Source organism: Ovis canadensis, chromosome 3 (genome assembly GCF_042477335.2).
Source record: "Ovis canadensis isolate MfBH-ARS-UI-01 breed Bighorn chromosome 3, ARS-UI_OviCan_v2, whole genome shotgun sequence".
NCBI classification, from domain to species: Eukaryota; Metazoa; Chordata; class Mammalia; order Artiodactyla; family Bovidae; genus Ovis; species Ovis canadensis.
The window spans coordinates 138,560,304-138,573,689 of NC_091247.1; the positions used below are offsets into that span (position 1 = coordinate 138,560,304).

The 13,386-nt window shown below is 42.5% G+C and overlaps 1 pseudogene; it reads right to left on the minus strand.

Moving 5' to 3' along the window:
- Positions 1-4,048: 4,048 nt before the first annotated feature.
- On the minus strand, positions 4,049-4,632 carry LOC138437281 (large ribosomal subunit protein eL19-like; annotated as a pseudogene).
- Between the last annotated feature and the right edge of the window lie 8,754 nt (positions 4,633-13,386).

Consider the following 13,386-nt stretch of genomic DNA (forward strand, 5'->3'; position numbering starts at 1 on the left):
CATGTTTGCGCAAATGTCTGCCTTACCTTCTAAGTTAGATTGTTAGTTTCTTGAGGCAGGGACTCTGTCAGACTCGTATCCTTAGAAGTATCTTAGCATGACACATCTCAGCAGTATCTTAGTCAAATTTTCTATTTAATTGTCTAAACCAGCCACCTCACTTCACAAGTGAGGGAACAGACTTTGAGATATCAAGGGATTCTCCCAGGAACATTTATTAGCAGAGCTTGAGTGGGAGCAAGGCTCATGTGTTGTAGTCCAGGGTTAATACTATTGCACTGTTGGTCTAGTTCTCTTCCAGTGTTGCTGGTGACTGCTGTTTTCTCAAGCAAGCCAAAAGGCAGAATAAGCAATGATAAACCTTTTTCTTTACAAATGCCTCAAGAGGGACTTTTGGACAGGGGTTAGTATAAAGGTAAAGGACTTATTATTTTCTAATGGCTGAATTTTAGGGTCTTTCCTGGTGGTCCAGTTGTTAAGAATCCACCTACCAGTGCAGGGCACTCGGGTTCCATCCCTGGTCCAGGAATCTGACATGCCTTGGAGCAACTAAGCCTGTGTGCCACAACCCCCGAGCCCACAGGCTGCGACTGCTGAAGCCCATGCTCTGCAACAAGAGAAGCCACTGCAATCAGAAGCCCCCGCTCACCACACTAGAGAAAGCCCATGGGCAGCAATGAAGACCCAGTGTAACCAAAAATAAATTTAAAAGTTTTTTTTAAGGGCTAAACTTTAGAACTGCCCTAATGGCGCAATGGCTAAAAATTTGTCTGCTACCGCAGGGGACATGGGTTCCATCCCTGGTCTGAGGAAGATTCCACAGGTTGCAGCGCAACGGAGCCCACAAATAGTGAGCCCATGTGCCTAGAGCCTGTGCTCCTCAACAAAAAGCGATTGCCATGAGAAGCCTGAGCACCGCAGCTAGAGAAAGCCCAAGCAGAGCAACGAAGATCCAGCACAGCTAAAGCTGAATTTTTTTAAATCTTTTTTTGAAGAAAACTAAACTTTTTTGAAGTTTGATTAAACTTCAAGTAAGACTTATCTTACATATGCTTGAAATTGAGTATAAAAATCCTTTCATGATAATGTCGATGATCATTACAGTTTTTCTTTTGGTTCAATCAGTAATTAAAGCCTAGAGCAGATGCTTGACCCCACAGTAAACTGATGCTTAGGAAGCAGGTCACCTCAAATTATTCACCCTGTCCTTTTGCTATTGTCATCAAGGATTGAATGGGATCGCATCCTCAATTTGCTTCTAGGTTGCCATACTATTCCAAAAAACTATACCCTACTGCACTTTGGGGCTTTAGGCGGACCTCACAAGAATAGCTCCTCCAGCCGTAAGTAGGTAAGGGTATGTACATATTTGGGGATGATGCATAGTGCTCTCTTTGTTTTGTTCACTTAAGTTTGAACCTCTGGTAAGGGCTTCTCTTGCCAGTTCTGTTACCAAATCATCAGATCAGAATCATCTGTTTTATTTTTCCCCTTGGCCCTTTCTTTGGGATTGAAACTGACTCAACACCTCAGGTGGTTGGAGAGAGCACATCTGGTGGCCCACGTGTTCTTGTTCTCTCTGAGGTGAATGATGAGATGGTGCTGCAAGACGCTTGGAAGCAAATTTCTTCAGAAGGAGTCGAGGCAACCAGGATCCTCTTAGTTTCAGGTCCCAAGAGGTATCTATTGGCAACCCAAGTTGCCAACAATTTGGGGTGGAGGAGTGCTTTGTTTTAGTAGAGACAGGGTCCAAGAGCAACTTTTCTGAAGATCTTTCCAGTTTTGATAACATGCAATGAAAGCTTTCTGTTTGTCTTTGTAATTTCAAAAAGATTGCATGATTTGAAATTAGATGTTATTGTAATCTTTCTTCCACCCTGGGCCACTGTGATGGTAGGTCAGATCACAATAAATAACTCTAGGACCTCAGTTTCTCCCCATCTATTAAATCTGGATAATAATTCTCATCCAAAGAATTAAGTGCATGTACACAAAGGTGACCTTGGGTATTTGGAAAGGATGGTGACTTGAAAGATCAATGTATATTGATTATAATTTTCTCATTCTCCATGAAACTCAGAGCCTGTTACAGGTATTTTATACAGTTTCTCCCCCTCGTGGTTGGCAAGTCTGGCCATAAAACATCTGGAGGAAAAAAACCCCAGAGATGCTGAAGGCAGCAAGTCTTGGTTTCCCTCTTTTTCTTAAATTTTTATTGGAGTCTAGTTGATTCATGTTATGTTAGTTTCAGGTGTACAGTAAAGTGAATCAGTTATACACATACATATATCCACCTTTTTATATTCTTTTCCCATATAGTTGGTCCCCTCTTCTTACATTTCAGTTTCCCCAATCATCAGTTGTGTTTCTTCAGTACTAGGCAAAAGTGTCATCCTAATTAGAAAATGATGTTCTTTGAAAACCATCTGCATGCTAAATATTAATAATGAGAAACCCTGTTCCAGCTTGCCTTCCAGGATGGATTTATTAGTTTGAGATCTTCTTAGGTCACCAGGATGAAAAAGGAGCTCAGAAACAACCCTGGTGTTTAGCCGAAGTTGGTACACAGGAACATAGAGGCTGCTCTGTGTCTTAACCTTCACTGAAGAGAAATGAGGTGAAGGGATGAATATCCACCTTGAATCCTGAAGTAGAATATGTAAGAGGAGCACTGGGGTATTATCCCAGTCCTCCGAGTTTTGAGCAATGAAATTCTCTCTTAGTTGAGCCATATCTAAAAAGATGCACTTTCCAACATGTATTCTTAGGACAAGTTCTTGGAGGGCTCGGAGTTGACACCATTTGATAAGGAAAAACTAAAGCATGGCAAGAGTTTTTTAGTGCACAAGCATTCCTTAAAATGTCTATTATTGACCATTTACCTCAAGACACTGTGACCAAAGTAGCCACTCTAGAGGTGGCAGAAGATATAACAGGTAGGACACCATGGATGAGGTCAGGACTCTCTTTGCAAATGCTTGGCTTCTCCTATTAGTATGTTACTCAGAGAGAGTTTATTCCCACTTCCTTCTCCCCCGCATCCCCAAAGAATTTCCTTTCATCTTTTGAATAAGTGCTGTGGCAGGCAGAATTTCTTAAATGACCTCCTAAGAATACTCTAATCCCCAGAACCTGTGAATTGGATTAGCTATTGCACCTGTGGTAGTGTTTGTTGTTTTTTTTTAACTTGGCTTGTAGAGCAGATACTTTATTGAAAAATTTATTGGTTATTACTATCAGATAAGAGGCAAGATAAAACCTACTTCTCATTTGCAAAAAGAGTATAAAGTCAACTTAAAATGGCTGTGACAAGTGTGTATGTTATGTGCCTTATTCCAACTCTTGCCATGAAAGATTTTTTTCTTTGGACCATTTTTTATGGTTATAAACTGAAAAACAAAACAGGAAACAGTACTGATAAGGACAGGAGAGAAAAATAGGTTTAGAAATAAAAATAGGGGTACTCCAAATAATGGCTTCAGTTCTGTCTCAATAAGGCTGTTTAAAGACAGCTCTAGCAGCAGTCAGCAGTTCAGGTCAATCGTACCTTCTGGAGTGGTGGTGGTTCAGTCCCCACTGTCCTGGAGTTCTAAGGCAGCAGACTGCAACCTTGAACCTCAGTGCAGTTGAAGAGTGCAAGCATACTATATTCTGTTGTTTTAAAATAATGTGACAACTCCCAACTGAATAACAACCAACATCTGAGAGCGTGTCTGAGATGCCACTCATACTCTGTTGTAAAGGGCAGTTTGGAAGCACAGTATCTGAAAGTTGGATAGAAGTCATTCCTCTCCTCACTTCACAGTAGGCCCCACACTCCATGGATGGAGGGGGCATGAGCCTGACCAGAGGCTAAGAGTCAAGGAAGCAACAAAGCAGGAACCCAGAGAAGGGCCTGTATCCCAGTCCTCAGTTCCAGTCCAGTGCACAGTGACAACCCACCAGGCAGCCAGAGACTCTGGAAGCAGAGAGGTAGGCTTGTTTTTTATTGAATGAGTGATCTATGCAGTTGCCAAAGCCACTGTGTACAGAGAAGAGGCGGGGAACTTTATTTCTTGGTCTCTTCCTTCTTGGACAGAGTCTTAATGATTTCCTCCTTGGCCTGAAGCCGCTCTTCACCACGCTTGCGGGTTTCCTTGGTCTTAGACGTGCAGGCTTCAGCCTGTTCCGCCAAAGGCTTCTTGCAAGTCTTGTCTGCCTTCAGCTTGTGGGTATGTTCCATGAGAATCTGCTTGTTTTTGAACACGTTACCCTTCACCTTCAGGTACAGGCTGTGATACATGTGGCAGTCAATCTTCTTAGATTCACGGTATTGTCTGAGCAGTCAGCGCAGAATTCTTATCCTCTTCATCCAGGTTACCTTCTTGGGCATTCAAGCATTGGCAGTACCCTTTCGCTTACCTATGCCCATATGCCTGCCTTTCCAGCAAGCCAAAGTGTTTTTCTGGCATCAAGCCCATGAATGGACAGTCATAGGCTTCGAGATGATCAGCCCGTCTTTGATCAGCTTCTGGATCTGCTGAGTTGGCGGGAGTCGGCATTGGCAATTTTGTTATCCTCACTGGGGTCCAACCCCTTCTTTTTGCCACAGCAGAGGACACTGGAGGCAAGCCTCTTCTGAAGCCTGAGCATACTCAGGAGGCTGCGGCCACAGAGGGGAAAGGAAAGCTATGGCAATGTTATATATGAAACAGCTGACTCAGATAGGGAGATTACCTGCATGGGCCTGAACTAATCAGTGGCCCTTAAAAACGAAGAGCTTTCTCAGACTAGTGGCAGAAAGAGAAATCAGATTTGAAGAAAGGATTTGATACACTGTTATTGGCTTTGAAGTTGGAGGGGACCATACGCAAGTGGCTTCTTACATCTGAAATTGACCCCTTAACCAACAGCCAGCAAGGAAATGGGACCTCAGTCCAACAACTGCAAGGAACTGAATTCTGCCAACAGCCTGAATAAGCCTGGGAAGTGGATTCTTCCTTACAACCTCTAGATAAGAGCCCAACGCAGTCAACACCTTCCTCGACTTGACTTGGGATTTGTGAGACACTAAACAGGAAACGTGTGCTTCCCAGGTGGCGCAGTGATAAAGAACCCGCCTGCCAATGCAGGAGACACAGGAGACGCAGATTCGATCCCTGCGTTGGGAAGATCCCCTGGAGGAGGAAAAGGCAACTTGCTCCAGTGTTGTTGCTTGGAAAATTCCATGGACAGAGGAGCCTGGTGGACTACAGTCTGTGAGGTTGCAAAGAGTCGGACACGACTGAGCACACACAAACAGGAAATGTAATCAAACCTGCCTGGATTTTATGATCTACAGAAAGTAAGATAATAAATGGAATTTGTTTTAAACCACTGAGTTTATATAGTTTGTCATGTAGCAATAGAAAGGGAACACGAGTGCAATTTTCCAGTCTGCAAAAGGAGTGAAGTTTCATCTGAATCTTGTGATGAAAGGAATTCTTAGGCTGACTTATCTGACTCTCTGCCTCCTAATTTCATTGACTTTAACCTAGCTCAAGAAGGCAAAACAAGGAAAACATCTTTTAATTTTATTTACTTACTTATTTGCCTATTTATTTATTTTTTGGCAAGACCACATGGCATGCAGGATCTTAGTTCCCTGACCAGGGACCAAATCTGTGCCCCCTTCAGTGGAAGCATGAAGTCTAATCACTGGACCACCAAGGAACTCCAGGAAAGACATATAAGCAAAAATTGTATGCCTATGGCTATTTTTACTATAGCTATTTCATTTGTGTGAGGTAGGTATTTTTTTTCTGGTTTTAACAAGTGAGAAAACTAAGACTCAGATTCAAGAATCATGCCTTTGTTCTAGAGGTCACCTGGGTGGAAACTGATAGAACAGAAACCCATGACCAGAGCTCCTTGCATTATGCCACACCACAAGGTGTGGGGGCCAGGATATCATTGAAGGAGAGGGGAAAACGAATCTGGACAGTTGTTTAGATTTCTCAGTGAAGGAGATTGATCTGTTTTTCTTCTAATTATCATCTCTGTAGTTACCTTGCAGATAGTTAGCATTTGCTTACCCTTGTGTTCATTTTATCCACTGCTGGTAATTTCCTGGCCTTCTGAGTAGGCTCAGTTTAGCTGGTTGGCTCAGCTCTTGCCCCAAGATACATATTTTTTTAACTATTGTGGATTAGAACCTTCCAGGAACTGCGTTGCTGCTTTTAGAGAAACCAACTCTGTAGATCTTGCTGGGGAGGGTAGTTGAGGGGGTGGTGTTTATATGTATGTTGTGGGATGATATCTATGCCTAACAGATTTCCATGCCCATTGCACCCCTAAGGCTTTTCGATCCACTTCTTCCAATATGTAGAGCAAGGACTTTTAAGTTTCCAAAACATAGCTGCAAAGGGTAACAAACACCTAGCCCATAACTCCCTTAACAACAGGAGGATAGTCAGTGGGGATTTAGCTCAGGTAAAATCTGTACAATGCAAAAACTCATAAAATTTTCAAAAACAGTTTAGCCTATAGAGTTGACCAGATTGAAAGTCTCACAATTCTGGGTTCAAGTCACTTTTGGTTAATTCTTCTCGTGCTTCAATTCCTTCCCTTTTGTGAAATGAGAGGCACATTTTCTTGAGATGTGCCTCCTAGAGATGACATAGAAATAAATGAAATTAGATTTTAAAATTCTTGCTGGAGGAAATTTCCCTGGTGGTCCAGTGGGTACAACTCTGCATCCCCAATGCAGGGGACCTGGGTTTCCCTGATGAGAGAACTAGATCTCACTTGCCAAGACTAGGAGTTTACATTGCTGTAACTAAAGATTGAAGATCCTTCGTACCACACCTAAGACCCAGGACAGCCAAATTAAAAAAAAAAAAATTCTTGCTGGAGACCTAGATCTTGTAAATTGTCTTTATCTCTTCTGTTTCTTAGTTACCAATTTACCAGGAGTAATTTAACACTAGGACTCTCTGCCAGGGCTAAAATTAGACTCCACCACTCAGGCTTCCTTTTCTCCTTCTTGCTTTTGTTTTGGGAGCTGGAGGGAAGCATATGTGCTGCTGGAGTTAGTAAACTAAAGACCACAGAAAACTTTTCCTGCTAAAAAACACTGTTTTCATCCTACCCACCTTAATATCCTTTTAAAGAAAGAACCCAAGTCTACCCTGGATTTTGTCTATTTGATTCACTCCTAGATATGGACCTGGGAAAGCCTAGGAATCCCTGGGGACTGAGAGAGAGAAGATAAACAGAATTGGAATGGAGACAAGTTAGGCTCTTGATTGCTCCAGCCAGCCTCCCTTTCCCAGCCAGACAGGCTTTCTGCCGCCAAAACCGTAAGGTTCTCTGTCATGTCACAAAAGGGTCTGGAGTTACTCCTGTGGGCTGACATCTTTTCTGAGGGTGGAAGGCTTCAGATATCGGACACCTTTCTTGTCCAGGGGTCTAGGGAAAAGGATCAGGCAAGGAGGGAGTCAACCTTTTCCAACTGTAACCTAGAGAGAAACGGAACAAATTCTTCACCAGGGAAGACTGTGTAAACAGTGCCTTTGGCTGGAGCCATAGAGTTGGGGAAGCAAAGAAAGGGATCTTTGTTCTCCCCTACCCCAGCCAGAGCACAATCGTAGAGCTGGGATTGTTTGCTTTGGCAAGAGACTCCCTGCTTGAAAGGACTAGGCATTCCAGAGACTGGTGAGGCCTCTGTTAGGTTTCCCTTATGGAGCCGAGAAGAGGACAACCCCCAGCCTAAATCTTTTGCCTAAGGAAGTAAGCTGGGAAACCTGGAGGCTTAAGGCATCTGGCCCATTCTTCTCCAGCTTTGTTCACTTCTTTCCTTCCCAACGTTACACAGCATAGGATGTTAGATAACCTCAACCTTCCTGCCTTTGAGGGTGCTTTTGGTTTTTGTACTAGTGTTCTGTTCCCAAAGAAGCTACATTTTCACAGAATGCAAGACAATCCCAGGGCTCCTGTCTAAGGAGTCCAACAGGAAATAGGGATTCTAAGATCATTTTCTCCAACCTGTTCCTTTTAGGTTGTATTGCACATGACCCTTATAGTTGTAGTCAGTCTTTCCCAAAATGTCCAGAAATGTCCCATTTTCCTTGGATAGCGTTGTTGTTGTTCAGTCACTCAGTCATGTCCAACTCTGCAACCCCAAGAACTGTAGCCCACCAGACTTCTCTGTCCATGGGTTTTCCCAGGTGACGATACTGGAGTGGGTTGCCATTTCTTTCTCCAGGGGATCTTCCCCTGCTGCTGCTGCTGCTGCTGCTAAGTTGCTTCAGTCGTGTCCAACTCTGTGCAGCCCCATAGACGGCAGCCCACCAGGCTCCCCCATCCCTGGGATTCTCCAGGCAAGAACACTGGAGTGGGTTGCCATTTCCTTCTCCAATGCATGAAAGTGAAAAGTCAAAGTGAAGTCGCTTAGTCGTGTCCGACTCTTCACGACCCCATGGACTGCAGCCCACCAGGCTCTTCCATCCATGGGATTTTCCAGGCAAGAGTACTGGAGTGGGGTGCCATTGCCTTCTCCAGGGGATCTTCCCCATCCAGGGATAAAACTTGTGTCTCTGTATCTCCTGCACTGCAGGTGGACTCTTTACCACTGAGCCACCAGGGATGCCCGATGGGTAGCATTGAAAGAAAGCTTAGCTACTCGATCATGTCCAACTCTTTGTGACCCTGTGGACTGTAGCCTGCCAGACACCTCAGTCCATGGGGATTCTCTAGGCAAGAGTACTAGAATGGGTTTTTATGCCCTTCTCCAGGGGATCTTTCCAGCCCAGTGATTGAACCCAGGTCTTCTGCACTGCAGGCAGATTCTTTACCATCTGAGCCACCAGGGAAGCCCAAGAATACTAGAGTGGGTAGCCTATTCCTTCTCCAGGGGATCTTCCCAGGAATCAAACCAAGGTCTCCTGCATTGCCGGCGGATAGCATTAGTGTCTCACAGATGTAAAATAGTATTTATGCAGTGCCAGGTGTTCTACAAACCCCATATCATTTAATCTCTGTGACCATTTTATCAGGTAGATACAGTTGCCCCCATTTTACAGATTAGGATACTGGGGATTAGCAAAATAAAATAATTTGCCTAAGTCACACAGATGGTGTATTAGTTTACTAGGGCTGCCATAACAAAGTACCACAAACTGAGTGGCTTGACAGAAATATATTCTCTCACAGGTCTGAAGGCTAAAAGTGTAAAATTGGGGTGTTGGCAGAGTTGGTTCCTTCCGAGGACTATGAGGCAGAGTCTGTTCCATGCCTCTCCCCCATCTTCTAGTGGTTTGCTGGTAATTTTTGGCATTCCTTGACCTGTAGATCTATGCTTCCATATTTAGATGGCATGTCTGTGACCAAATTTCCCCTTTTTTTCAAGGATACCAGTCGTATTGAATTAGGAGCCTGCGTTACTCCAGTATGAACTTATCTTAACTAATTACATCTACAATGACTTTATTGACCAAAAAGGTCACCTCTGAGGTACTGGGGATTAAGACTTTGACATATGAATTTGGAGGGGGACACAGTTCAAGCTGTAGCAGATGGTAACTTGCTATGCCAAGATTTGAACTTGGGTCCCTCTGATTCCAAAGTCATTTGTGTTCTTTCTGCTGTACTCTGCTGCCTCCTAAAAATCAGAAAGTTACTCATAATGTCCTCGGCTTTTCATTATCTCTCATCTTCAATCCAAACTCTATATGGCTGCTGCTGGTAATCTCTCTAACGTGTAGATTTGATCAATCATTCTCTTACTTAAAAATCTTTTAGTGACTCCCAGTGACTAACTGGATAAAGACCAGACATTTTATGGTGATAAAGAGGGCCTTTTTTTCATGCCTGTCTTTTCAGCCTACTTTCTCATCACTCTCTCTTCCTATCCAATCACCATAAACTCCAACCATACTGACCTCTTTGCAGTTTCTCAAATACGTTATGCGTATATACTCCTTTAGTTCTTGATTTCATTCATCACCTCTCCCAATATATCCCTTTTTGCAGTTATCATCATTTCGACTATTCAGACAAAAAAAAAAAAACAACAACTGTAGGCTCATTTTATTTTTAAAACTTTTTTGGCTGCACTGCACTGCATGTGGGATTTTAGTTCCCCATCCAGGCATCAAATCCGTGCCCCCTGCACTGAGAGTGTGAAGTCTTAACCACTGGACTGCCAGGGAGGTTAGCGTCATCTTTGATTCCTCTGCTTCCTTCGCTCTATACACCCATCTCTGCTGTCACCACCCTAGGCTCAGCCACCATCATCTCTTTCCTGTGCTACCAAAATGACCTCCTAACAGTCTCCCTGCCTTCATTCTTGACCACTTCATAATGAAATGATTACTGAAAGTGAAATTGGTATTGGTATTGGTATTGTGATTTGTATTCTTTGTGATTTGTAATCACAGTCCTGAAATTGTGATTCATAGTCTTCTGAATAAAAACACCAGTGGCTTACCATTAGACTTAGAATCAAATCTGAAGTTGTCACAATGCCTGTTATGTTTTTACAAGATCTTGTCTCTATCTACCTCTCCAACTTTACCTCAGATTACTCCTCTCATCTCAATAATCTATTTACAATTGTGTAACAAATTACCCCAGATTTACTGGCTTAAAACAACAAATATTTATTATCTCAGTTTCTGTGGATCAGGAATTCAGAACTGGCTTAGCCAGTTGCTTTTGGCTCAGGATTTCTCATGAGGTTGCAGACAAGAAATTGGCCAGGGCTGCAGCCCCTTTTGACTCAAGGATTGGGGTTTAAGCATCTGACTCCAAGATGTCTCACCTAAATGGTTGTTGGCAAAAGAAGTCACACACTGTCACTCTGCCATCATTTGTTTCTTAGCAGTGTGTCATTAAGTCAGTGCAGACTATACTAAAGGAAAGTAGAATTAGGCTCTACCTTTTGAAATGAGGCATGTCAAAGAATTTGTAGATAATCAATTCTCAGCCTTCTGACTAAGATCAGGTGTAGAGTTTGTGGACACATTTTAAAACTGCACTTATTCTTGCTGCTGCTACTGCTGCTGCTAAGTCACTTCAGTCGTGTCCGACTCTGTGTGAGCCCATAGACGGCAGCCCACCAGGCTCCCCCGTCCCTGGGATTCTCCAGGCAAGAACACTGGAGTGGGTTGTCATTTCCTTCTCCAATGCACGAAAGTGAAAAGTGAAAGGGAAGTCGCTCAGTCGTGTCCAACTCTTCGTGACCCCATGGACTGCAGCCCACCAGGCTCCTCCATCCATGGGATTTTCCAGGCAAGAGTACTGGAGTGGGGTGCCATCACCTTCTCCAGCACTTATTCCTATAGGTGATTATTTTTTAATTCAGACCTAGTAAGGAATTTACATACAACAAAGTTCACCATTTTTAAATGTGCTGAGTTTTGGTGATGTGTATAGCAATAGAATTATTGCAGTTGAGATATGTGCAGTTCTATGACCTCAGCATCTTCTTTTATGCCCCTCTCTAGTCATCCCCCTCTATCACCACCACCACAGCCTCAAGCAACCACCGAGTTGATTCTTGTCCCTATGGTTTTGTCTTTTCCAGAATGCCACTAAATGATATTATGCAGTATGTAGGGTTTTGTGTCTGTCTGCTTTCCCTTCACGAAATGCTTTTGAGATTCATCCATGTTGTTGCATGTATTATTCCTTTTTGTTGCTGAGTAGTATTTCATTATAGAGATGTACTATAATTTATATATATATTCACCAGTTGATAGCCATTTAGGTAATTTCCAGTTTTGAGCTATTGTAATAAAGCTGCCACAGGCATTCATGTATAAGTCTTATGTAGGCATATATATTTATTCTTCTTGGGTAAATAACCAGAAGTGGGATTTCTGGGTTATATGGTAAGTGTATGTGGAACATAAGAAACTGTCAAACTATTTTTCAATGGGAGTATGTCGTTTTACACTCCTGTCAGCAGTGTATGAGAGTTCCAGAGGCTCCTCACCCTCCCCGGCATTTTGTATTATCTGTTTTTAATTTTAGCCATTCTAATGGGTATATGGTAATATGACACAGTGGTTTAAGTTGCATTTCCATAAAGTCTAATGATGTTCAGCATCTTTTTATATATTTGTTGGGTGAAATGCCTATTCAAACCTTTTGCCCATTTAAAAAATTAGATTGTTTTCTTCTGAGTTGTGAGAGTTCTTTTTGTATTCTGGATAGCAGTCTCTATCAGGTATATGTTTTTCATATATTTTCTCCCCATCCATGGCTGTGCTTTTCATATTTTAAACAGCATCGTTTGGAAGACAGAAGTTTATAATTTTGATGAAGTCCAAATTTATCAACTTTTTAATGTTTTATGGTATTTGTGCCCTAGATAAGAAATCTCTGCTTAACCCAAAATTACAAAGACTTTCAGTTATATTCTCTCATAGAAGTTTTATAGTTTTGGGTTTCATAACTGGGTCCATCATCCATTTCAAGCTGACTTATTTATGTGGTGCAAGGCATAAGTTGTAAATCCTGCATCATGTGGGGTCTTTCGCTGTGGCTCACGGACTCTCTGGTTGTGTTGCCCAGGCTTCTCTAGCTGTGGTGCACAGTCTTAGTTACTCCACAGTATGTGGGATCTTAGTTCCCAAACCAAGGCTTGAACCTGAGTACCCTGCATTGCAAGGTGGATTCTTAACCCCTGGACCACCAGGAAGTCCCTATAGTAAATCTCTATATCAGGTTGTGTGAGTCCTCTAACTTTGTTTTCTTTTTCAAAAGTGTTTTGGCTATTCCAGGTCTTGCTACCAGCAACTCTTGCATTTGAGTGCCCCTCGCTCCCCCCATCTTTTCATGTCTGACTCCTTCTTGTCATTCAGTCCTCACCTTAAATGTTTTCTCCTTGGAAAGACCTTCTCTTACCATTTTCAGTTTAGAATGGACACACACTCATACACCGAGTAACACTCTGTCATTACCCTACTTGGTGCCCCCACCACTTGAGTGTAAGCTTCACGAAAGCCTAGCTCTTCCTCTACTCGTTTATCACTGTATCTTTGGAATTTAGAACAGTACCTGCCATAATACAGATCCTTGATAAATATTTATTCAGTGAAGGAATTAAGTCCTTTGACTATCTAATCCTCCACCCTTAAATCTCGTATTTATCCACTAAAATATCTCAGTCAAAAGCCCAAGTTTGTGAACTCACTCTAGAGTTTGTTGTCCCTCTTTGTGTCTGTATATACATTTATTTGGTACTTACTATTCATACTATCATTATATATGTACTTGTCAGTCTTGGCCACAAGACTGTGAGCACCTATGATATAGTAGCCACTCAATAAATATTTTTTTAATGGATGAATGAATGAAAGAAATATCCTACATTATGGGTTATCTTACAGTTTATCTTTCTACAAAGTGCATGCTAAATCT